Source organism: Physeter macrocephalus, chromosome 16 (assembly GCF_002837175.3).
Source record: "Physeter macrocephalus isolate SW-GA chromosome 16, ASM283717v5, whole genome shotgun sequence".
In the NCBI taxonomy this organism is placed as follows: domain Eukaryota; kingdom Metazoa; phylum Chordata; class Mammalia; order Artiodactyla; family Physeteridae; genus Physeter; species Physeter macrocephalus.
This window is the reverse complement of record NC_041229.1, coordinates 102,946,307-102,969,744: the sequence shown is the minus strand read 5'-3', so window position 1 is coordinate 102,969,744 and position 23,438 is coordinate 102,946,307. Positions and strand designations below refer to the sequence as shown.

The 23,438-nt window shown below is 39.5% G+C and overlaps 1 protein-coding gene across 1 annotated transcript in view; it reads left to right on the top strand.

Moving 5' to 3' along the window:
* Positions 1 to 23,438, top strand: part of LOC102983630 (phosphofurin acidic cluster sorting protein 1) — a 95,224-nt gene that overhangs the window by 50,533 nt on the left and 21,253 nt on the right. The window lies entirely within an intron of this gene.

Below are 23,438 nucleotides of genomic sequence, written 5' to 3'. Positions count from 1 at the left end.
GACATACAGATGGCCAAGAAGCACATGAAAAGCTGCTCAATATCACTAATTATTAGAGAAATGCAAATCAAAACTACAATGAAGTATCACCTCAGACTAGTTAGAATGGACATCATCAGAAAATATACAAACCACAAATGCTGGAGAGGGTGTGGAGAAAAGGGAACCCTCTTGCAATGTTGGTGGGAATGTAAATTGATAACAACCACTATGGAGAACAGTATGGAGGTTTCTTAAAAAACTAAAAATAGAATTACCATATGACCCAGCAATCCCACTACTGGGCATACACCCAGAGAAAACCATAATTCAAAAAGACACATGCAACCCAGTGTTCATTGCAGCACTAAAATAGCCAGGTCATGGAAGCAACCTAAATGCCCATCGACAGACGAATGGATGATGAAGATGTGGTACATATGTACAGTGGAGGATTACTCAGCCATAAAAAGGAACGAAATTGGGTCATTTGTAGAGACGTGGATCAATCTAGAGACTGTCATACAGAGTGAAGTAAGAGAAAAATATCGTATATTAACACATATATGCGGAACCTAGAAAAATGGTACAGATGAGCCAGTTTGCAGGGCAGAAATTGAGACACAGATGTAGAGAACAAACGTAAGGACACCAAGGCTGGAAAGCAGTGGTGGGTGGGCGTGGTGGTGTGATGAATTGGGAGATTGGGATTGACATGTATACACTGATGTGTATAAAATGGATGACTAATAAGAACCTGCTGTATAAAAAAATAAAATAAAATTCAAAAATTCAAAAAAAAAAGATATGTGACCGAATTTTCAAAAATAAAAAGTTTAAAAAAAAAAAGAAAAATAGGAATGTCTATACTGTGGGTAATAGTGATAATAAAATGATCCTATTAATTTAATTTCACTAGGCCAATGAATAAAGTCCCACTTGAAATCCCAGTCAGATAAGAAAGTGGAGATTCAATAGGCTACATTTTCTTCCCGCAGGAGAACACTTATTTGGCTTTAAAAATAGATAACTTAGGAAGTGTGCATTCACAGTATCAAGGGATTCGCTCTTGACTTCCTGTCAATAATAGCTTTTCCCAAGTCAGGTTGGATTCTTGGCGGAATATGACGAGTAGCCTGAGAGGCAAACATGCTTTATTTTTGGAGCTCAGCCAGATGGATAGTGGTCTATGTCGTGGGTTGAATGGTGGGCCCCGGAAAAGATACATCGGTGTGCTAACCCCTGGTACCCGTGAATGTGGCCTTATTTGGAGAGAGGGTCTTGCAGATGTAATTAAGTTAAGGATCTCAAGATGAGATCATCCTAAATTTAGGGTAGACCCTCAGTCTGATAACTGGTCTCCTTAGAAAGGAGAGGGAGATTTGAGACACAGAAACAGGAGAGACAGACACAAGGGAGAAGGTTATGTGAAGACAAGAGGCAGAGATTGGAGTGCTGTGTCTGCAAGCCAAGGCATGCCAGAGACTGCCAGCAGCCACCAGGAGCTGTAAGAGGTAAGGAAGGATTCTCCCCTAGACTTCAGAGGCAATGCAGCTCCACTGACACCTTGATTTTAGACTTGTGGATGTTAAAACTATGAGAGAATCTATAGGTTTCTGTTGTTTTAAGCCACCAAGTTTGTGGTAATTTATGTCAGCCCTAGGAAAGTCATACAGTGACAAATGAAAATAAGACATATTTGAAGTTGTCAGGGAAAATTATTTTATGCAAAAGTACATTTTCTGAGACTTGTGCATCTGTTGTATCTTAAAATTTTACAGGCAGTAAATTTGGGATGGGAGGAGTCAAATGTATCATTTTTATGTAAACAATCCTGAAAGGCATTATAAAATGACCCATTTTTAATTAATTAATTATTTTTTTATTTGGTTGCGCCGGGTCTTAGTTGCGGCAGCCAGGCTCCTTAGTTGTGGCTCACAGACTCCTTAGTTGCGGCTCACCAGCTCCTTAGTTGTGGCATGAGCACTCTTAGTTGTGGCATGCATGTGGGATCTAGTTCCCTGACCAGGGATCAAACCTGGGCCCCCTACATTGGGAGTGCAGAGTCTTAACCACTGTACCACCAGGGAAGTCCCAAAATGACCCTTTTAAAAAAAAAAATTTACTTTTTTCAAGTATAGTTGATTTACAATGTTTTGTTAACTTCTACTGTACGGCAAAGTGATTGTTATACAAATATGTATACACATTCTTTTTCATGTTCTTTTCCATTATGGTTTATCACAGGATATCGATTATAGTTCCCTCTGCTGTACAGTAGGACCATGTTGTTTATCCATTCTCTATATAACAGTTTGCATCTGCTAATCCCAAACTCCCAATCCATCTCCCCCCCACCCCTTGGCAACCACAAATCTGTTCTCTATGTAAAGTGACCCTTTTTATTTGTAGAATTGGAGAGAGAGAGGAGAGATTGAATCAGGTAAACATAAGCATAACCATTAAATTTGCCATTAGAGAATAACTAAAAAACCGTACTAAAAAAGATACTCACAACTTAATTTTATTTCTTATTAATACAAAAAATTGATTGCAGTTCTTCCTTTGAAAATAGTTGTTGGTAAAGTCCGACCTGATTGTCTTCTTATCCCAGTATCTCAATCCCACTCAACATTTGTAATTGCTTTGAGACCAGGCTTATTTGATTTTGTTTTTTAGTTTATTGCTTCTGACATTTCTGATCCAAAGCTAAATTCTGATCTTAGGTCTAAAATGTGTGCTTCAGGTATTATGCTCATTCAAATCCTAGCATTCTTCTTTTCAAGGTGGTAGCTCTGTGAATAGAAAACTATGACATGTGGAATATTCTTATTTGAAGCCCTATGGTTTCAAACTCTACGATAACGGTAGTTCCTCTCTGTGAAGTCCTTTATCAAGAATGCCTAAGGATTATCCTGTTACCTCACCTCTAAGAGCAGCTGTTTGTGTCTGGAGCCAAATGTGGGTCCTGCCTTGAGGTGGGATAGATAGATTAGAGAAAGATGGAATTATCTCTGGAAAAAAAGAAGCCAGCTGGTTATACAGTATTTAAAATATATATGTATTTGAAGGTAAAATGGCAAGCTGTTTCAGCCCCCAACATGACCTACTTTTTTAAATGTTAATTATCTCAGTAGAGAAAGCCACCTTGAATCCAGATTACACAGTTCTCTTATTTTGTTTGTTTAAACACTGTAAGAATCTGTCAGAGGCTGAATGTTGGGAGAGGGGAATAAAGGAAAGAGAAGGCACATGAGAAAGGGAAGGAGCCGCGCTAGCAGTTGGGTGTTTCCTTCCTGGCTCTGCAGATCGTGTGAAGCTGCAGCATCTGGATGGCTGTGACACCTCCATGACTGGGGACAAGAGCAGCGATCTCTGGTTTCAGCCTCCTGCTGTTACTGTGCTTCTTTTGAACTTTACAGAGTTAAAGATTTCTTTCTTGTGTGTTATTCACTTTATCGGTCAAGGCTTATTACAGAGGAAATTCAGATCAGCTCCTCATCTGTGTGATTTCAAAACTAGTACAATGACCCTGGGATAATGATATGGCAGGACACAACTGAAACTTTCTGGGCACTTGTGTGCTATATCATTTTTCCTGTGTATAATTCTAGAGTGACACCAGAGCTACTTTAAAATAAATCTTTTCTATTTGGTTGACTTATTCCATTTCAGGTCTCCAGTCACCTCTCTTCCCCACATTCTCAGATAAAACTTATTTTCTCTTTTTCCAGGGGAACTCTGAGAACCACAGGGGACCTTAGATGAGACCACTTGGTCCCAACATTTTCCCAAGCGGCTGAATGCTAGAAAACGTGAATTATTAGACTCACACACTGGTCAGTATGGAGACCAAGTTCCTCCTTCTGTACCATGTTGCTCTTTGTCCAGCTCAAAATTTTCTCCTCCATCCTCACCTCTGTCTACAACTGCTTATATTTCTCAGGAGAAAGGATACTTCAAGCTTTTGTTTTTACTACTCCACTGAAATGACGAATGTGGTCCCCAGTACTCTCCATTTTGCTAAATCCAGTGATTAGTTTTCTCTCCTCAGCTTACTCTGCTTCTCAGCAGCGTTTGACACATCTTCTGAAGCGCTTTCTTCCCTAGGCTCATGCAGGCACATCCTTTTCCTACTTCACTGGCAGCTTCTCCGTCCCCTTTACTGGACCTTTCTCCTTGCCAGACTTTTATGCGTCGGAACGCCAAGGATTCCATCCTTGGCCTTCTTTCCTTTTTTTTGTGGTATGCGGGCCTCCCTCTGTTGTGGGTCCTTCTTTCTTATTTGAACTTTCCTCTGGAAGATCTCAACCATTCCCATTGCTTTATTTATTATCTTTATGCCAGGACTCCTAAATCCATATCTCCAGCCTAATCTTTCCCTTGAGCTCAAGACTCATATAGCCAGCTGTCTAGTTATTGTTTCCACTTGGATATTCAAGCTATCTCAAACTTAACAATGTCCTGACTCTTCTGCCCTATTCACCCTAAAACTTCCCCCCAACTCCCTCATCTCCGTAAACAGTACCACAATCCATCCACCCAAAGCCTAGTTAGCTTATAGCGAACTTACGATGGGCCAGGCACTCTTCTCAGTGCTTTTATGTATATGAATCCTGACGACAGCTCTGTGAGTTGGTATTACAATCCTCATTTTACAGATGAGGAAACAGAGGCATAGGAAGATGAAGTGGCTCACCCAAGGTCACATAGCCAGTGACGTGGCTCCTGGTACACAGGGCAGGAGTTCCTCCAGGAGTGAAAGTGCTAGATCATGGGTTTCGTTCATGTTTGGCTTCATAAGATGATACCCGATAGTTTCCTGAGACATTGTACCTGTTGAAACTCCCACTAGGAGCGTATGAATTCCCATTGCCCCACATCTTCACCCACATTGAGTTTTGCCTATTTTGTGAGTGTAAAATGATATTTTGATTTCAGTTTGCATTTCCCTGATTCATAATGAGGGTGAGCATATTTTTGTGTATTTATTAGCCATTAGTGTTTCCTCTTCTGGAAATGTGAAATGTCTGTTCCTATCTTTTGCCCACTTTTCTGTTGATTTGTCAATCTTTTTCATATTGAGCTATAGGAGTTCTTTATATTCTAGACCCTTTTTCATTATGAGTCTCAAATATCTTCTCCAAGTTCATGATTTGTGTTTTAACTCTCTTTATGGTATCTCCTGATGAACAGAAATTCCTAATTTTACTATAATTGAATTTCTCAATGTTTTCAGTGTCTTGTTTGAGAAATCCATCCTTCAGAGTAAGAAAAATATTGTCCCATATTTCTCCTACAATTTCGCGTTTCACATTTAAGTATTTAATCCACTTGGAGATTATTTTTATATCTGGTGTGAGGTGTGGATCTGATTTTTTTTTCCATTTCATAGTTTTTTCTTTTCCCAATTATTGAAATACTGCCTTTTTCTTCTATCAAACTTCTGTACAATTGTGAAATTGTTTCTGGGCACTCTGGTCTGTTCCATTGGTCTACCTTTCTGTTCCTTCACTTATAGCATACTACCTCAACTAATACTGCTTTACAATAAACCTGGATATCTGATAGGCTAATTTACCCACCTCATTTCTCTTCTTCAAGAGTGTTGTGGTTTTTCTTGGTCCTCTTCCTTTTAAATTTTAGAATTAGCATCTATGGAAAATCCTATTGGAATTTTGATCAGTGTCGTATTAATTTTGTATATCAGTTTGGAGAGTGAATTGAGATCTTGATGGTGGAGTTTCCCTTATACATGAACATGACATCTCTTTTACTTGTTTAATATCTCACAACGATATTTGTACATGGTCAACATAGCCTACAACTACGTAGAGGCCTTGCCCATCTTGCAGAGAGAGAGGCAGCTTGGAGGGGTGCTAAGAGCAAAGGCTCCAGGACCATAATGCCTGGGTTTAACCCTTCCCGTGGCTGCTTACTAATTGTGTGATCTTGGGTAAATCAACCTCTCTGTGCCTCAGTTTCCTCATCTGTAAAACAGGGCTAATAAGCCCTCTCTCATAGGGAGACACAATGCTCAGCTATTAGCTCAGTTGTTAGCTTTTGCTATTACTGTATTTTATCTCAGATGTCTAATTTTTGTTGCTTTGCAAATAGTATCTTTTTTAAAAATGACGTTTTATTTCTTTGTTGCTGGTATTTAGAAATGCAATTGATTTTCAGAAATCTAGCAACCTGGTTAAACTCTCATCAATCCTAATAATAAGAAATCTTCTGGATTTCCCAAATCATATCAACCTGCAGATAATGAGTTTTGTTTCTTCCATTAAAAAAATTTTTTTTTAATATTTATTTAGTTGTTTATTTATCTTTGGCTGCATTGGGTCTTCATTGCTGCACGTGGGCCTTCTCTAGTTGCAGTGAGTGGGGGCTACTCTTCATTGCGGTACGTGGGCTTCTCTTTGCAGTGGCTTCTCTTGTTGCAGAGCACGGGCTCTAGGCCCGCGGGCTTCAGTAGTTGTGGCACGCAGGTTCAGTAGTTGTGGCCCACGGGCTCTAGAGAGCAGGCTCAGTAGTTGTGGCACGGGCTTAGCTGCTCCACGGAATGGGGGATCTTCCCGGACCAGGGCTTGAACCCATGTCCCCTGCATTGGCAGGTGGATTCTTAACCACTGCGCCAACAGGGGAGCCCCTGTTTCTTCCATTTTAATCCTTGTATTTTTATGTGTTTTTTGGTTTTCTCCCTGGGCTGGCTAGGGTCATGACAACAGTATAGCCTTGAATGGAAGTGGGAATGGTGGACACTGTGTGTTATTCTTGGTTTTAAAGAGAAGGTTCTAATGCTTCACCATTAAGATTTTTGCTATAGGTTTTTGGTATATACGCTTTATGTCAAAGAATGTTTTTCTATTCCAAGGTTGCTAAGAGCATTTATCACGAATGGACGTTTTCTTTCCCCAAATGCTTAATATGATATGGTCATATGGATATAATCATATATTTTGTCCTTTATGATCATATATCTTGTCCTTGAATCTGTTAATGAAGAAAGTTGCATTAGGTTTTCTAATGTTAAGGCATCCTTTCATTCCTGTACAAATGGGTCATGATGAATTTTTTAATACATTGTTAGATTTAGTTTGCTAATATTTTGTTTTGAAATTTTGCATTTATGATCGTAAATGAGATTGGCCTTTAGTTTTACTTTCTTGGGTACTAAGGAGATGTAAATCTTATGAAATGGATTGGAAAGTGTTCCCTCTTTTTGATCCTCTGGAAAAATGTGTGTAAGCTTAGTATTATCTCTTCCTTGAATATTTGATAGAGTTTGCCTCTAAAAATTATCCGGACCTGGTGTTTTCTTTTTCAGAAGAGTTTAAATTACTGCTCAATGTCTTTAATGGTTATACAGCCATTCAGCTTTTCTCTAGCTTCCTTAGTCATTTCTGTTACATTATATTTTTTAGGAATCTGCCTTTTTCATCTAAGTTTTCAACTTTATTTGCATAAAAGTGTTTTGTGGCATACTCTAGTAAATCTCTGCTTTGTCTGGAGTATGTCCGTTTAAAAAACGATTCCAGGTTTCTAAATTTTATTAGTCTACTAAGTCATATTTATTTTCTATTTTATGAAATTTGCTTTATCCTCGTCATTTTCTTACTTTGAGATTTTTGGGGTTTATTTGGCTGGGTTTTTTTGTTGGTTGGTTGGTTTGCTTTGTTTTTGCTTTTTTTTTTTTTCTTCTTATTGGCTGCTTAATTCATTTATTTCAACATTTCTTCTTTTCTAATATAACCAGTTAAGACTGTTGTTTCCTCTAAAAAAACAATAATAAGATAAAATTTCCTCTAAGAACCTCTTTAGTGGCATAACAAAGTTTTGATATACAATGTTGTAGTTAATTTTTGGTTCTGAATATTTTCTGAATACTTCTGATTTCTATTATGATTCTTTTTCCTGTGTTTCCTTTTTTAAACCCTTTTCCTCTGTTTTGAATTGGTTAAGTTGGGTTTTTTTCTTCTCACATCCATTTAAACTACCAATTTGAAAGAAAGGCATTCAGTTTTCAGTTTCTTGATGATTGCTCTCAAAGTTTGAAAGTGAATACCTAAGAGTTTAATGTTAGTTAGTTTCCATTTTCCTCTGAAACAATTCAGGGACCTTAAAAACATTCTCTGACTTCAGGCAGTTCCTCTTACCGTGCGTGCTATAATATTTACTGTAGGTAAATTAGACATAGTCATTCTTGTTTCATATTAGCAGTTTGTTTAAATTTACCCACATTTTTACGATTTTCTTTGTCCATCATTTCTTTTTCTATCCTTGACCTTGCTCTTCTAGGACCATTTTCTTATTTTTATAGTATAGCCTTAAGAAGGCATATTAATGCTCTAGCCAGCCTCTAAGGCGCCCCAATGATTCACCCTCTCTGGGATTCACACTTAGTATCCCTCCCACACTGAACAAGGCTGACCTGTTTAACCATTAGGATATCATGGAATGATGGAGTGTAACTTCTGAGGCTAGGACATAAAATACGTTGCACCTTTGCCTTGCTCTTTCTTGGACCACTCACTCTGCGAGGAAGCCAGCTCCCACGTCCAGAGGTTATCAATCAGCCCTGGGAGAGGAACTGAGGCCACTTGTCAACCGACAGTCAGTACTTGTGAGTGAACCACCTGGAAAGAAAGCAGACCCTGCCGTCCTGGTCAGGATCATTGCAGCCTTGACCAACATCCTGACTGAAACCTCCTGAGAGACCTTGAGCCAGGACCACTCAGCTCAGCTGCTTCTGAATTTCTAACACACAAGAGAGTGTGAGATAATTAATGTGTGTTATTTATAGCCATTTGTATTGTTATTTAGCAGTAGATAAAAGTAATACACATAAACTCTCATAAACTCTTGGTAGTAAACTCTCAGGTTTTGTTATCTGAAAATGTTTTAATTAACATTTAATTAACATGAATGTTTGTGAGGATGTGGAGAAACAGGAACTTCATATGTTGCTGGTGGGAATGTACAATGGCACAGCCACTTTGGAAAATAGTTTGGCATTTTCTTTTTTTTTTTTTTTTTTTGTGGTATGCGGGCCTCCCTCTGTTGTGGCCTCTCCCGTCGCGGAGCACAGGCTCCGGACGCGCAGGCTCAGCGGCCGTGGCTCACGGGCCCAGCCGCTCCGCGGCATGTGGGATCCTCCCAGACCGGGGCGCGAACCCGGTTCCCCTGCATTGGCAGGCGGACGCGCAACCACTGTGCCACCAGGGAAGCCCTGGCATTTTCTTAAAAAGCTAAACATAAATTTACCATATGACCCAGCAATTCCACTGGTAGTATATACCCAAGAGAAATGAAAACATGGGTCCACGGAAAGACTGGTATGTGGATGTTCGTAACATTGTTATTCATAGTAACTAAAAAGTGGAAACAAGCCCTATATATATATATATATCATATTTATAATAGATGACTATTTGGTAATAAAAAATGAATAAATAAAATACTGATACATGCAACAAATGGATAAACCTCAAAATCATTATGCTAGGTATATATCCTTTATGTACAGCTTTATAGAAGCCAGACACATATTGTGTATTTCCATTTGTATGAAATGTCCAGAAAAGACAAATCTATAGAGACCGAGAATAGATTGGTTTCTTGGGGTGGTGGGGAACAGGGATTGAATGTAAATGGGCAGCAAGGGATCATTTTGTTGATGGAAACATTCTAAAACTGTATTGTGGGTGCACCATCTGGTAAATTTACTAAAAATCATTGAGTTGTGCGCTTAAAATAGGTGAACTATGTAACATGTAAATTAAACCTCAATAAAATTGATTTTTTTTAAGTCAATTGTCAGTCTGATTGTTTCTTATTTGCCTTTTTTTCTCCAGGAGCTTTTAAGTCTTCTTGTCTTTGATGTGTTCTGCAGATTTACAGTAATATGTCTGAGTGTGGATTCATTTTTATTTACCCTCCTTCGGATTTGTTGGACTTTCCAAATCTGAGGATGGGTGGCTTTGGAAAATTCTGGAGAATTCTTTGCTATTATCTCTTTGAATAATGTCCCTCCTCTAATTTCTCTATTTCTCCTAGATGTTCATTATATTTCAGATCTAACTTTTCTGTTTTCTTTTATTTCATATTTACCGTTTCATTGTCACACTGATAACATTTTGTATAATTTTGTCAGATCTGTCTTCCATGTTACAAACTCTCCGTCAATTCTAATGGCCAGAGGCCATGGTGTGTGCTTGTTAGAGAATATTACTAAACAGAGGCAAATGTCAGCTCCCATTTAGTGCCTGATCTCCCTGAATTTAAAGTGGAGTGGAAAAAAAATAGAGTTTCCACCTGACAGTTTTCTAAAAAGTGTTTTTAGCCCTTTTTGCGCTGGTACCAACTCATCTAGAATAAAAGAACCCGATACTTATGTCTGACTGTGGCACCTTTAACCTAAGACCAATTAATGTGTTCTTTATTCTAAAGTCAGCCACTAAGAGACTTTACTTATCCTATTTTCTTGTTTGCCTGGAATTGACACTGCTTGGTGAAATGGGTTCATGAATAATCAAGTAGCCTGTATAGAAATTCCCACTCATTTTTCAAGGGCAAAATTGTAGGAAGTATGTTTACTTGTTCAACAGTATTTTCACTGAGTGCCTACTGTGTGCTGGACACTGTTAGGTGCTTGGATTGCTGTGGTCAGATAAAATAGCTAAAACAGATGTTGTCACTGTCCTCACTGAGCCTAGCTTGGAGACATATTAACTGAGGCTGAGGGATACCAGACATGATCAGACTGCTGGTTCAAAAAGATCTCTAACCACAAGGTAAAGAACAAATTAGGAGGCTGTTGCAGAAGTAGGTTACGGTGTCTTAGACTAGGTTGGTATTGGTGATAATAGAAAGAAATGGATTTGAGAGCCCTTTCGGAGGTATCGTTGACAACACTTGATAATGGTTTGGATATAAAGGCAAGGGAGAGAGAGCTGTTGTAGGTTACTCCTAGGTTTCTTGTTTGTTTAATAGAATGGATTGTGAACAATGAAGAGGACGAAGTTTACTAAGGAAAGTTTGGTTTTGAACATGTTGAATTTGAGATGCCATTGATACTTCCAAGTAGAACTAACTGCCAGCCAGAAAGCAGTTGAATATACAAGTCTGATGATTGGAGGAAATATGTGACTGATAAGTTGTCTCTGTGTGAGTCCTTATGTATAGGTCTCCAATTCTCTGGTAAAATTCTCCATCTTTTCGTCTCCTTTTTTCATCTTTTCTCCTGTTTGTTTTTTCTTTTTTTGTTGTTCCTGTTTGTTTTTTAAACCAGATTAATTATTGTTATTTTTAGGTGCTTTCCAGCTAACTCCTAACATCTGGGTCATCTTTGGGTCTCTATCAGTCTTTTTTTTCCCCCTTAGTTTTCAGTTGTATGGTCCTGTCTTTTGCCATGTTTAGTAATGCCAGGCATTGTATACAAAAATAATTGTAGGAGCTCCAGATGATGATATTTTCCTCCAGTCAGGGCTCACTTTTCCCTCTGCTTGGCTGATCACCTTAATACAATCAGAGGCTGTGCTAGATGGAAGTTGAATTTGCAGTTCTGGTGAGGCTCAGACTTTCTAACCTCTGGTTCCCCCCAGCCCTCCAGGGTTTCCTACTGAGACCTTATGTGTTCTCAGGACCCTCTTCCCTGATAGAGACCACATTCTTAGTCTAACAAAACTGCTTTTCAGGAGATTTTTGCTTAGGTTTTTACTGCCTCATACACCATCAGTATTCAGCAAACATCCTCAGAGAAAAACTGGCAGTGTGCTTGAAGCCACCATTTTGCTCGTATCTGACACAGAGCCCAGATTCTCTGTCTCCTGCCCATATTCAGAATCTGTAATTTACTGCAAAAGTCAGCTCTCTTGTCAAGATTCTCTTCTCTTGGGCCCTCCAGAAACTCTCTACTACTTTATTTTTTAATTTTTTTTATTTTTGTGGTAACGCGGGCCTCTCACTGTTGTGGCCTCTCCCGTTGCGGAGCACAGGCTCCGGACGCGCAAGCTCAGTGGCCATGGCTCACGGGCCCAGCCGCTCCGCGGCATGTGGGATCTTCCCGGACCGGGGCACGAACCCGCGTCCCCTGCATCGGCAGGCGGATTCTCAACTACTGCGCCACCAGGGAAGCCCTATTTTTTTATTTTTTTAAAGGTTTTCTCCCTATTACTTTTTTTAAAAAATAAATTTGTTTATTTTATTTATTTATTTTTGGCTGCGTTGGGTCTTCGTTGCTGCGTGCGAGCTTTCTCTAGTTGCGGCGAGTGGGGGCTACTCTTCGTTGCGGTGCGCGGGCTTCTCATTGCGGTGGCTTCTCTTGTTGCAGAGCACAGGCTCTAGGCACGCGGGCTTCAGTAGTTGTGGCATGCAGGCTCAGTAGTTGTGGCACACGGGCTTAGTTGCTCCGTGGCATGTGGGATCTTCCCGGACCAGGGCTGGAACCTGTGTCCCCTACATTGGCAGGCGGATTCTTAACCACTCTGCCACGAGGGGAGCCCTCTACTACTTTAAAATAGACCGTTCCTGCATTTTAGCCAGCTTTTTCCATTGTTCTTGGCAGGAGTGCTGATCTGCTGCAGCTTCTCCATTCTTCTATGAAGTGGAAGTCCAGCCTCTCTTCCTGTGAACTTCTTAGGGGTGGGGATTTTGTGTATTTTGTATTCCCTCAAAAATTATCATAGTAGTACATGGCGGATGCTAAGAAAAATTTAGTGAATTTACTCCCCATTTTTAGTCTTTAGATCTGCCTCATCTTTTCCAGAGTCTTGAACCACTGTGATCTCTAGTTGTCCTTATTAGATATTGAGTATTTTACTAAATATTGAGTAGATGTTTAAGAATATCTAGAAGAGGTATACTATATAAATATATAAAGAATCATTTTACAACAAACACCCAAGAACTTACTACCCAATTTAAGAAAAAGAATTTAATCATTGAGTTCCTTGTATATCCCTCTTTTTTCTCATCCTTTTCCCTCCCCCTCGGAGGTAACTGCTATCCTCAATACATAACTGTTTTTATCATTCGCTTGAATATTTGTCTTCCTACACAGTGTATTATTTAGTGTTGTGTGTTTTGAGCTTTATGTACATGGATTCACGCTGGGTGTATTCTGTTTTCTTACTGTTGTGTATATCTGTAATTCATTCATTTCCACGGATGTGTAAGTAGTATTCCATTGTATTACTGTGTATGCATGTATGTTGGTAGACATTTGTGGTGTTAATGAGTTTTTTGTTTGATCTTCTTTTGTTTGTTTGGGGTTTTTGTGGGGGGAGTCACAAATAGTCATGCTAAAGACATTTTTGTGCATGTCTCCTGGTGGGTTATATCTATTAATATTCACTGTACTACAAATTAGAATAGAAATGTTTAAAATGTTTACTTATTAACTTATTTAAAAAACAATGATTTTAAAATTAAAATAGTAAAATAAAAATTAACATTTTTCTGAAAGAAAAACTGTGGTTTCCGAAACAAATTAATGAGAAATATGGCATGGTTTTACATTTTTTTCAAATCTCTTTACTGTCTTAATAGAAAACCACTGATTTCTCCTGTCTGCTTCTGCATTCGATTTGTTACAGTATCACACATGAGTGGAAAAGACTGCATATTTGGGAGAGAATGAGAGTGAAAGAGGAAATAACACCTTGGAATTATTTTGAAAATAGTTTTGACCTTGCATACCTCCTGAAAGGATTCCGAGGGTTCCAGACCATACTTAGAGAACTACTGCCCTAGGGTCTGTTCACAGACTAAGCCCCAGGGTGTGTGCGTTCTCTGCCTTTGCTTTATAAAGCCAAACTCTTTGCAAAAGTAGATAGACCAAGTTGCCCTCCCACCAGCAGTGTTTAATTGTTCTGATCACCATAATCACATCACCTGATGTTGTCCGATTTATAATTTTTGCTCCTCCAGTGGAAGTGAAATAGTATCTCCCTGTGGTTTGATCTGCATTTTCCTTATTACTGATTGGTTTGGGCATCTTTTTATATGTTTATTAGCTATCTGCTTTCCTTTCCTGTTAAGTGCCTATCTAGTATTTTTCAGCTGTAATTCAAGTTTCATTCTTCCTTGTAAAATGAGATAAAGTGTTTTTTGTTAAAATACTCATTACAGAGTCAAATTGACCACTCTCATTACATATTTTTATTTGAGCAATAATTTTAACATGTGAGGGAAATATTTGAGATTTAAAGCATGGTTTAGGCTTCTCCTTGATTTCTTTAAGTAGCCATTAAGTCGCACTTTTGCAGGGGAGAACATGGGTTTGGTTTGGTTTGATATAATATTCAGCATTTAGCATCTATACCCATTCCAATTGGAGGGAATGTATTTGGCTGAAGAGGTTTCTATTTTTTATGTCTCATCCCTTTGAGCCTGTAAAATGGAAATAGTGTATTCAGTTCCAGTATTCTGGGATTCTAATCTACTTTGTTTAATCTTTACCCTTATATGAGTGGGCTTAGAATTAGTTTTATGGATTTTTTTTCCTCATTTAAGCCATAGATACTTTTTATTTTTTTATCTTTAAAATTTTTTATTTTATTTTATTTATTTTTGGCTGCTTTGGGTCTTTGTTGCTGCACGTGGGCTTTCTCTAGTTGTGGCGAGCAGGGGCTGCTCATCGTCGCGGTGCATGGGCTTCTTATTGCTGTGGCTTCTCTTGTTGCAGAGCACAGGCTCTAGGTGTGTGGGCTTCAATAGTTGCGGCACGCGGCCTCAGTAGTTGTGGCTCACGGGCTTAGCTGCTCCTCGGCATGTGGGATCTTCCCTGACCAGGGCTCGAACCTGTGTCCCCTGCATTGGCAGGCGGATTCTTAACCACTGCATCACCAGGGAAGTCCTGATACTTTTTAAATAAGTGCCTTTTAGTGATTGATTGTAGCCCTCTGATTTCTTTTTTTATTGAAGTATAGTTAATGTACAATGTTATATAAGTTACGGGTGTACAATATGGTGATTCACAATTTTTAAAGGTTATATTCCATGTATAGTTGTCGTAAAATACTGGCTATATTCCCCATGTTGTACAATATATGCTTGTAGCTTATTTCATACCTAATTGTTTGTACCTCTTAATCCCCTACCCCTATATTGGCCCCACCCCTCTCCTCTCCCCACTGGCAACCACTAGTTTGTTCTCTGTATCTGTGAGTCTGCTTCTTTTTTGTTATATTCACTAGTTTGTCGTATATTTTAGATTCCACATATGAGTGATATCATATAGTATTTGTCTTTCTCTGTCTGGCTTATTTCACTTAGCATAGTACACTCCAAGTCCATCCATGTTGCTGCAGATGGCAAAAGTTTCACTCTTTTTTATGGCTGAGTAGTATTCCATTGTGTGTGTGTATATATATATATATATATATATATATATATATACCACTTCTTTATCCATTCATCTGTTGATGGACACTTAGGTTACTTCCATATCTTGGCAATTGTAAATAATGCTGCTATGAACACTGGGGTGCATGTATCTTTTCAAATTAGTATTTTGGAGGTTTTTTGGATATATACCCAGGAGTGGAATTGCTGGGTCATATGGTAGTTCTATTTTTAGTTTTTTGAGAAACTTCCATTCTGTTTTCCACAATGGCTGCACCAATTTACATCCCCACCAGCAGTGCACGAAGGTTCACTTCCCTCCACATCCTCACCATTTTTATTTGTGTTCTTTTTGATGATGGTCATTCTGACAGGTGTGAAGTGATATCTCATTGTGGTTTTGATTTGCATTTCCCTGATGATTAGCAATGTTGAGCATCTTTTCATGTGCCTGTTGTATGGCCCTCTGATTTCCGTTCAGCCTGTTTCTTTTACTCAAATTGTTTATTTTTTAATTTATGGATTTTCAAAACTAGAAAAAATACTATGGTGATCCCCCATGTACCTGTCACCTAGTTGTTTTTTTTTTTTTTTTTTTTTTTTTTGCTGCAGTACACGGGCCTCTCATTGTCGTGGCCTCTCCCGTTGCGGAGCGCAGGCTCCGGGCGCGCAGGCTCAGCGGCCATGGCTCACGGGCCCAGCCGCTCCGCGGCATGTGTGATCTTCCCAGACCGGGGCACGAACCCGTGTCCCCTGCATCGGCAGGCGGACTCTCAACCACTGCGCCACCAGGGAAGCCCCATGTCACCTAGTTTTAATAATTATCACTATTAGAAAATCTTTCTCCTAAAATGTAAATATATTTTTTGGTAAGAAAAATAGATATTTTAAAAATGTAAACAATACCAAAAAACTTAAAGAAGAAAATAAGAATAAGGTGGAATCCCACTGCCCAGCAATGACCACTGTCAGAATTTGTTTGAACGATCTTCCATTTGTGTGAAAACTAAATGTGAGAGATTTAACAAAAATGGAATTATACCATAATTATTATATTATGTTTTCTCAATTTAATATGTATAGATCTACAGCATCCCTTATAGTAACTATACATTGCTTTTTATATAAATATAATATTTATTAATCAGTTCCCTATGTGTACTGCTCTATTTATCTTCTTATATAAACTTCTAAAAATGGGATTATACTTTCAGAAGGTATGCATGTTAATATTTTAATACTCATTATGAAACTGCTCTCTAAAAACTGAAAATTGCTAATAGGTTTCATTCCTGCCAGCAGTACATTAGAGTGCCTTTTTCCCATATTCTCACAACCCTGGGTCTTGTCACTCCTTCTCATTTTTTCAGCATGGTTGATATTTGTATTTATCTGATTAGTAGTAAAATTAAATATCGGTTTATGTTTTTTTTCACCACTCCTTTTTCTTCCTTTGTGAATTGCCTGCTAATATTCTTCGTCAATTTTTATTTTGAGGTATTTGTTTTTTCTGTTGATTTGTAATAACTCTTTGCATATTAAGGATTTGACATTTTATCATATCACAGATATTTTTCATTGTAGTTATTAAAATCTTTAAATCTTTTTGGGTACATCTAGATTTCTTTTTTATTATTGATTTTGATATATAGAAGTTTTTTATTTTTATGTGTATAAGTCAGTTCCTTTATGGGTTCTGATTCGGTGTGATGCTTAGAAAGCCTTTCCCCACCAGAAGATTATTTTTTTAATTGTCCATATTTTCTTCTGCTACTTTTATGGCTTTCTTTCTTTTTTCTATTTAAATCTTTAATCCAGCTGAAATTTACTTTGGTGTAAGGAATAAGATAGGGATCCATCGTTGTTTTTGTTCAAATAGCTAGCCAGTTTTCCAGTACTATTTATTAATTTAGTAATTCATCTATTTCTTGCATACAATAAATTCCTATTTGTACTTGGGTCTAATTTTGGACTCTTTTCTCTTCCATTGATCTCTTTATTTTTTTCTCAATACCAAGGTATTATAATTACTTTGGCTTTAGAATACATGTTAATATCCTACTGGGTCAAGCTCTCTGCGTTATTCTTTGTTCCTAGAAGTTTCTTGGCATTTTTCTTTTCTTTCTTTCTTTTTTTTTTTTTTTTTTTGTTACTATGAAATTTTTTAAAAACCTACAGAAAAGAAGAGAGAGGAGTTTAGTGCAGCCCCATATATACTAATCTCCTACCTTGAGCAGTTTTTAAAATTTTGTCCTATTTATTTTTTTCTGAAGCATTTTGAAGTTAATTAGGGAATCGTTTCCTCCTTGAATAATGCAGCATGCACCTCTACCTACTTTCCAATTATATTTATTATTATTTTTGATTAATTAACTTATTTTTGGCTGCATTGGGTCTTCGCTGCTGTCCCAGGCTTTCTCTAGTTGCAGCTAGCGGGGGCTACTCTTCGTTGCAGTGCGCAGGCTTCTCATTGCAGTGGCTTCTCGTTGCGGAGCACGGGGTCTAGGCACGTGGGCTCAGTAGTAGTGGCGCGCGGGCCCAGTTGCTCCTTGGCATGTGGGATCTTCCCGGATCAGGGCTCGAACCCGTGTCCCCTGCATTGGCAGGCGGATTCTTAACTACTATGCCACCAGGGAAGTCCCTCCAATTATATTTAATTATCGGTTAGCATCCGCATTAAGCAAACTTTTGATTTTTATATATTTATTTTGATATTTTCTTAATGACTCCGCTAGCTTTTTGGTTGATTCTCTTGAGTTCTAGTACACAGTCACACATCTGCAGATGGGATAGTTTTGTCTCCTCCTTGCTTCTGTATCATTTATTTCTAATTACTTCAGCCAGCTTTTAAGACCAGTTTTATATAAGCAGCAGAGATAGGCCTATATATTGTTCCTGTCTTCAGAAGGAATGCTCTGGTCTCTCACCTTCAATCCTGATGCTGACTATATGGAAAGTATATATGTTTAAAGTTTATGTTAAGGAGGTATTTTTCTATTTTTCTTTTCCCAAGGGTCTTTTTAAATTAAGAATGCATGTTGAATTTAATCAAATCCCTTTTCAGCATCTAATAAAATAATTGTATTTTTTTCGAGCCTATTAATGTGATAACATGTATTACTAAGTTCCTAATAATATTCAACCATGCGTGCCTTGGGAGTCTCCTTGGATATGATATATTTTTGTTTTCATATATTTTATTGGTTCTTGCCCCTGTTATTTTTGGCTGCACCCTAGAGGGTTTTTATTTGTTTGTTTTTGTTCTTCCCACACATGCCCTCTACCTCTGTCACTGAAACACATGGATTAAGGGGTTGTCACAATGAGGGACAGTAATTTAAGTGACTAGGACTTGTCCAATGCTGACGGCATGTACCCTTTTTGAGCACTTCTGATGTGCCAGGCTGTGTGCTAGGTGCTTTCCCATTTGCTAGTTCACACGGCAGTTCTATTTTATAGATGAGAGAACGTACACTTCAGTCTCTTCTGTCTTACTAAGGGGCTGCAGACCTGAAAATTTTCCTGTCTGATTTTAATAGGCAAGCCCCCTCCACACCTCCCCACATATTCGAGGCCTGTTTTCCTATCCAGAAGACTATCATCAAGAACTTTGTAGAAAGAGGGGAAAATGTTATAAATCTTGTTGGTATGTGCAAGTGATTGGCATTTATACTCCAAAGATAAACATATGCTGAGTAGCTGAAAATTAGGGATTTATTCATAACCTTACATTCCTCTGCTTCGTAGAGTCATATCCGATGGCTGGGGAATAAAATGTGTCTAAGCATCTTCCTGGGTTCTGTTTCTTGTTTGGGTCTAAGTTTTTCTCATTCTCTGGTGTTTCTCCATTTGAACAATGCCTAGTGCCATCTGATTTCTTGCGAGACAGAGACAGGAAATCTTTTCTTCTCTTATCCATTCACTGGAAAATCCACTCTCCTCTGCATCTCATTCAGCCCGTCTCTTCCAAGTTGTGCCTTTCCTGATGATAACTTAGTCGCTTTACTTTTTAAAAATCTGCTTTAGGGCTACTCATTTTAAAATAATAATGCCTTAGTTAATTGTTTCACAGTGAAAATGACGCTATTTCACGTGAAGTAATAATTTCAATATCTACATAGTCAAGTAGCTTCGTAAGCAGTAAAATACACTGCTCAGAAATTTACCTTTCACGTTATTGTTATTGAAGCTCATGCATACTTCTACAGGCGCCCTGTTAAAATGGAGACAGTTTTAGAAATGGAGTTACTCTCACAAAGAAAAACCTTTCCCATAATTTTTTTCTATTGATTTGCACTTTATCCTGATAAATGCTGTTGTAGGGGGAAGGCAGAGCTCACTCTTCCCATTTTAGGATTAAAGAACTGCAGGGGAGAAAAGCGAGACTTGCTCACGTGACACAGCCATTTCTTGTTGGGACAAAAGAATGATCCAGGTCACTTGGCTTCTGGTCCAGCATTTATCTGCTCTGGTCCCAAGAGGACTGTCGGTTTGGTTCAGAGACTAGCTCTTCAGTTTTTTATTTCATCCAGATCTTTGTTTCTCCTTTCTTCCCCCTTTTCTGTCTAAAATATGGCCACTTCATTGTTCACTGATACCCTATCAGAATGGGGATGGGGGCCGGGGATGGAATATGAGACTTTCTCTCCTGGTGAGCCCCTCTAGTTCTGGTTTGCTTGGGGATAAGTTTGAAACAGCTGTTAAATGCAGATTGGAGATCATTTGTTGATAGCACTTAAGGCTGTTTCCCTTTTATCTTACAGCAAAGCACAAACTAGAATAATTTAGAAGGTTTCAAAAGATTATTATATTTTTGTTCCATTTTCTACCTAGTTATCAAGCTTGATTTTTATTCTTTCAGATTTAGTCTAATAGGATCTAAAGAAAACAATTTCTTGAGAGAATTTACTTGGCCTCGAATAATATGTCCTCACTGAAGCCGCAGCTCCATTACTCGTGATCTTCTTTTATGTAATTTAGTACTTGTATTATGTATGCACTGTTACATTTGTTGACAAATTGTTCAATATAATTAATTCCCGTTCTCTCAAAAACTGCTCAAAAGCAGAGATTATGCCTCATGTTTCTATGTACCTCACATCTTCTAGCATAGAGCTGAAGTTCAGAGAAGATGTACAGTAAATGGTCGATGGAGATCTTGCTGGGCAAAGAGAAGGTCTTTCACCCAAGTCTAGATGCCGTCAGTGTTCCTCTGACTTCATGCTTCCTGTGGATGATCGCAGTGAGGATGTTCTCCACAAGGGCTCGAGTGCCCGAGAAGTGGGAGAGAAATGGCTCAGTGCAGGGAGTGAGGGTAGAGACCAGGGGCTCCCTCCTCTTTACAAGGGCAGTTGCCTCACTGCTCTTATTGGAAGGAAGTTGATCCCGTAGAAGAGCTAACCAAACACAGGCTTAAACAGTAAACAAGTAAGAGTGATGATGATGATGACGATGGTAATGCCGATGGGTCCAAGTGTAGCGTTTACTGCATCTCACCATACGCCAGGCCCTGTGCTGCCTTTCAGCCTCTCGGTTCATCCGGATCACAGTGTTATTAAGTAGAAAGGGTTATCTTCATTTTATGTGAGAAAACTGAGGCAAAGGGGTCACCAGGGTTACCTAACAAGGAAATAAGGGGTGGGATCAGGAAAAGATCAAGATGCAGAAGGAAGGACCACTTTGAGTAATCAGGGGAGCCTGAGTTGATGTTTTATTATTTTGTTAATAAGGGACTTAACTAAGATTTCCAAGTGGAGTCTTTAAAAATGACAGTAAACAAGTCCTGTTATCAATATATTTTCAAAATTCCTTTGCAGAGAGCAAGATTATCTTTGAGCTGAATAACCTGGGATCCTCCTTTATAAGTCCTTTGGATTCCAGCCATCTTTGTGATATTGTTTTACTTTAAACCATTGATTTCTTTGAGTTCTAGTACCTAGAGGCGTGCCTTACTCTGTCTGGCTTTTCACTGACGTTCTGGCGGTGGACTAGCTGGGGAACCCCAGCCATACCTTCGATTTGAAACCCCCTTTGATTAAGGACTTTTAGCTAGAACTGCCCTCCCACCTCATCCCCAGATGAGGAGGTGGGTAGGAGGGTGGGGTACAGAGGGGTCTTCAATCAGCTCCCATACTTCTAAGTGGTGCTGTGGGACCTGCTTCCAACCCTCCGTACCGTGGAGATTCCTAGTTAGCTCTCTGAAGTGCAGCAGACTAGGGATTCGGTTCTTTTAGGGATCATGGAAAGAATCTTTTTTTCCTTCAGCTTTTGAGAAATCTTTCTTTCCTTCCATAAGGATAGGAGTCGGGATTTCCTCATAGGGCATCACCCATTAAAATGGACTCTAGGAATAATTCAGCTGGTTATCTTAAAAGTATCCGGGAGCTGGTGACTAAAGTCCTAACATCTTGGGAATCTATTCCCATATATTAATAACAGGTTTACCGGGACTTCTCTGGTGGCGCAGTGGTTAAGAATCCGCCTGCCGATGCAGGGAACACGTGTTCGAGCCCTGGTCCGGGAAGATCCCACATGCCGCGGAGCAGCTAAGCCCGTGTGCCACAACTGCTGAGCCTGCACTCTAGAGCCTATGAGCCACAACTACTGATCCTGCGTGCCACGACTACTGAAGCCCGTGTGCCTAGAGCCTGTGCTCCGCAGCAAGAGAAGCCACCGCAATGAGAAGCCCACTTGCCGCAACTAGAGAAAGCCCACGCGCAGCAACAAAGACCCAACACAGCCAAAATAAATTAATTAATTTTTAAAAAAAGAATAGGTTTACCTGCATATAACAAAAAATAAGAAAAGATTTATATAAGATAGCGGCTTATCGCTTTCTCACATAAAAAATAAAAAATCCAAAGGTGAATAGTCCAGGGCTGATAGAGCAGCTCCCATGGTGTCGTCAGGGATCCTGGCTCCTCTGTTTCTAATTGACGTTCCTGACACATGGATTGAATTATCACAGTTTCCTCATGGTCCAAGTTAGCTGCCGGAGCTCAGGCCATCAGCCTGCTTCACAGACCAGAAGAAGGAGAAAGGACAAAAGAGGGTCCTGTCACGTGAGTGAGCTCCCTTAAAAAAAAAAATCTTCCCACATGTCCTACCTAATACGTCCACTTACACATTGGCCAGATTTCAGTCACGTGTTCTCACCTAGCTACAAAAGGAAGCTGGAAAGCGTGGTCTTTTATTTCAGGAAGCAACATGCTCAGCTCAAAACTGGTGCTCTGTTATTAAGTAGGAAGGGGAAGATAGATGTTGGGTAGGCAATTAGCAGACTCTAGCACACTGGGTAGAACCTTCCTTTTAAAACAAAACAGCTTTGGACTTCCCTGGTGGCGCAGTGGTTAAGAATCCTCCTGCCAATGCAGGGGACACAGGTTCAATCGCTGGTCCGGGAAGATCCCACATGCCACGGAGCAACTAAGCCCATGTGTCACAACTACTGAGCCTGCGCTCTAGAGCCTGCGAGCCAGAGCCACAACTACTGAAGCCCCCGTGCCTAGAGCCCATGCTCCACAACAACAGAAGCCACCACAATGAGAAGCCCATGCACCGCAACGAAGAGTAGCCCCCACTCGCCGCAACTAGAGAAAGCCTGTGCACAGCAACAAAGACCCAATGCAGCCAAAAAAATTAATTAAAAAAAAAAAAGAATCAAACCTGGCAGTGATCTTGGGGACCCCCAACATAGAGGGGGCGGGAAGGAGCAATTACAAAGGGTACATTTGGAGTGATGGATATGTTCATGATCTTCATTGTGGTGACGGTTTCACAGTGTATTTGTGTCAAAAGTTGTCAAATTGGGCTTCCCTGGTGGCGCAGTGGTTGCGCGTCCGCCTGCCGATGCAGGGGAACCGGGTTCGCGCCCCGGTCCGGGAGGATCCCACATGCCGCGGAGCGGCTGGGCCCGTGAGCCGTGGCCGCCGAGCCTGCGCGTCCGGAGCCTGTGCTCCGCAACGGGAGAGGCGACGGCGGTGAGAGGCCCGCGTACCGCAAAAAAAAAAAAAATAAACCGCACATATTTAAAGTGTATAATTTGACAACTTTTTTTTAAATTTTTTATTTTATTTTATTTTTTTTTTTTTTGCGGTACGCGGGCCTCTCAC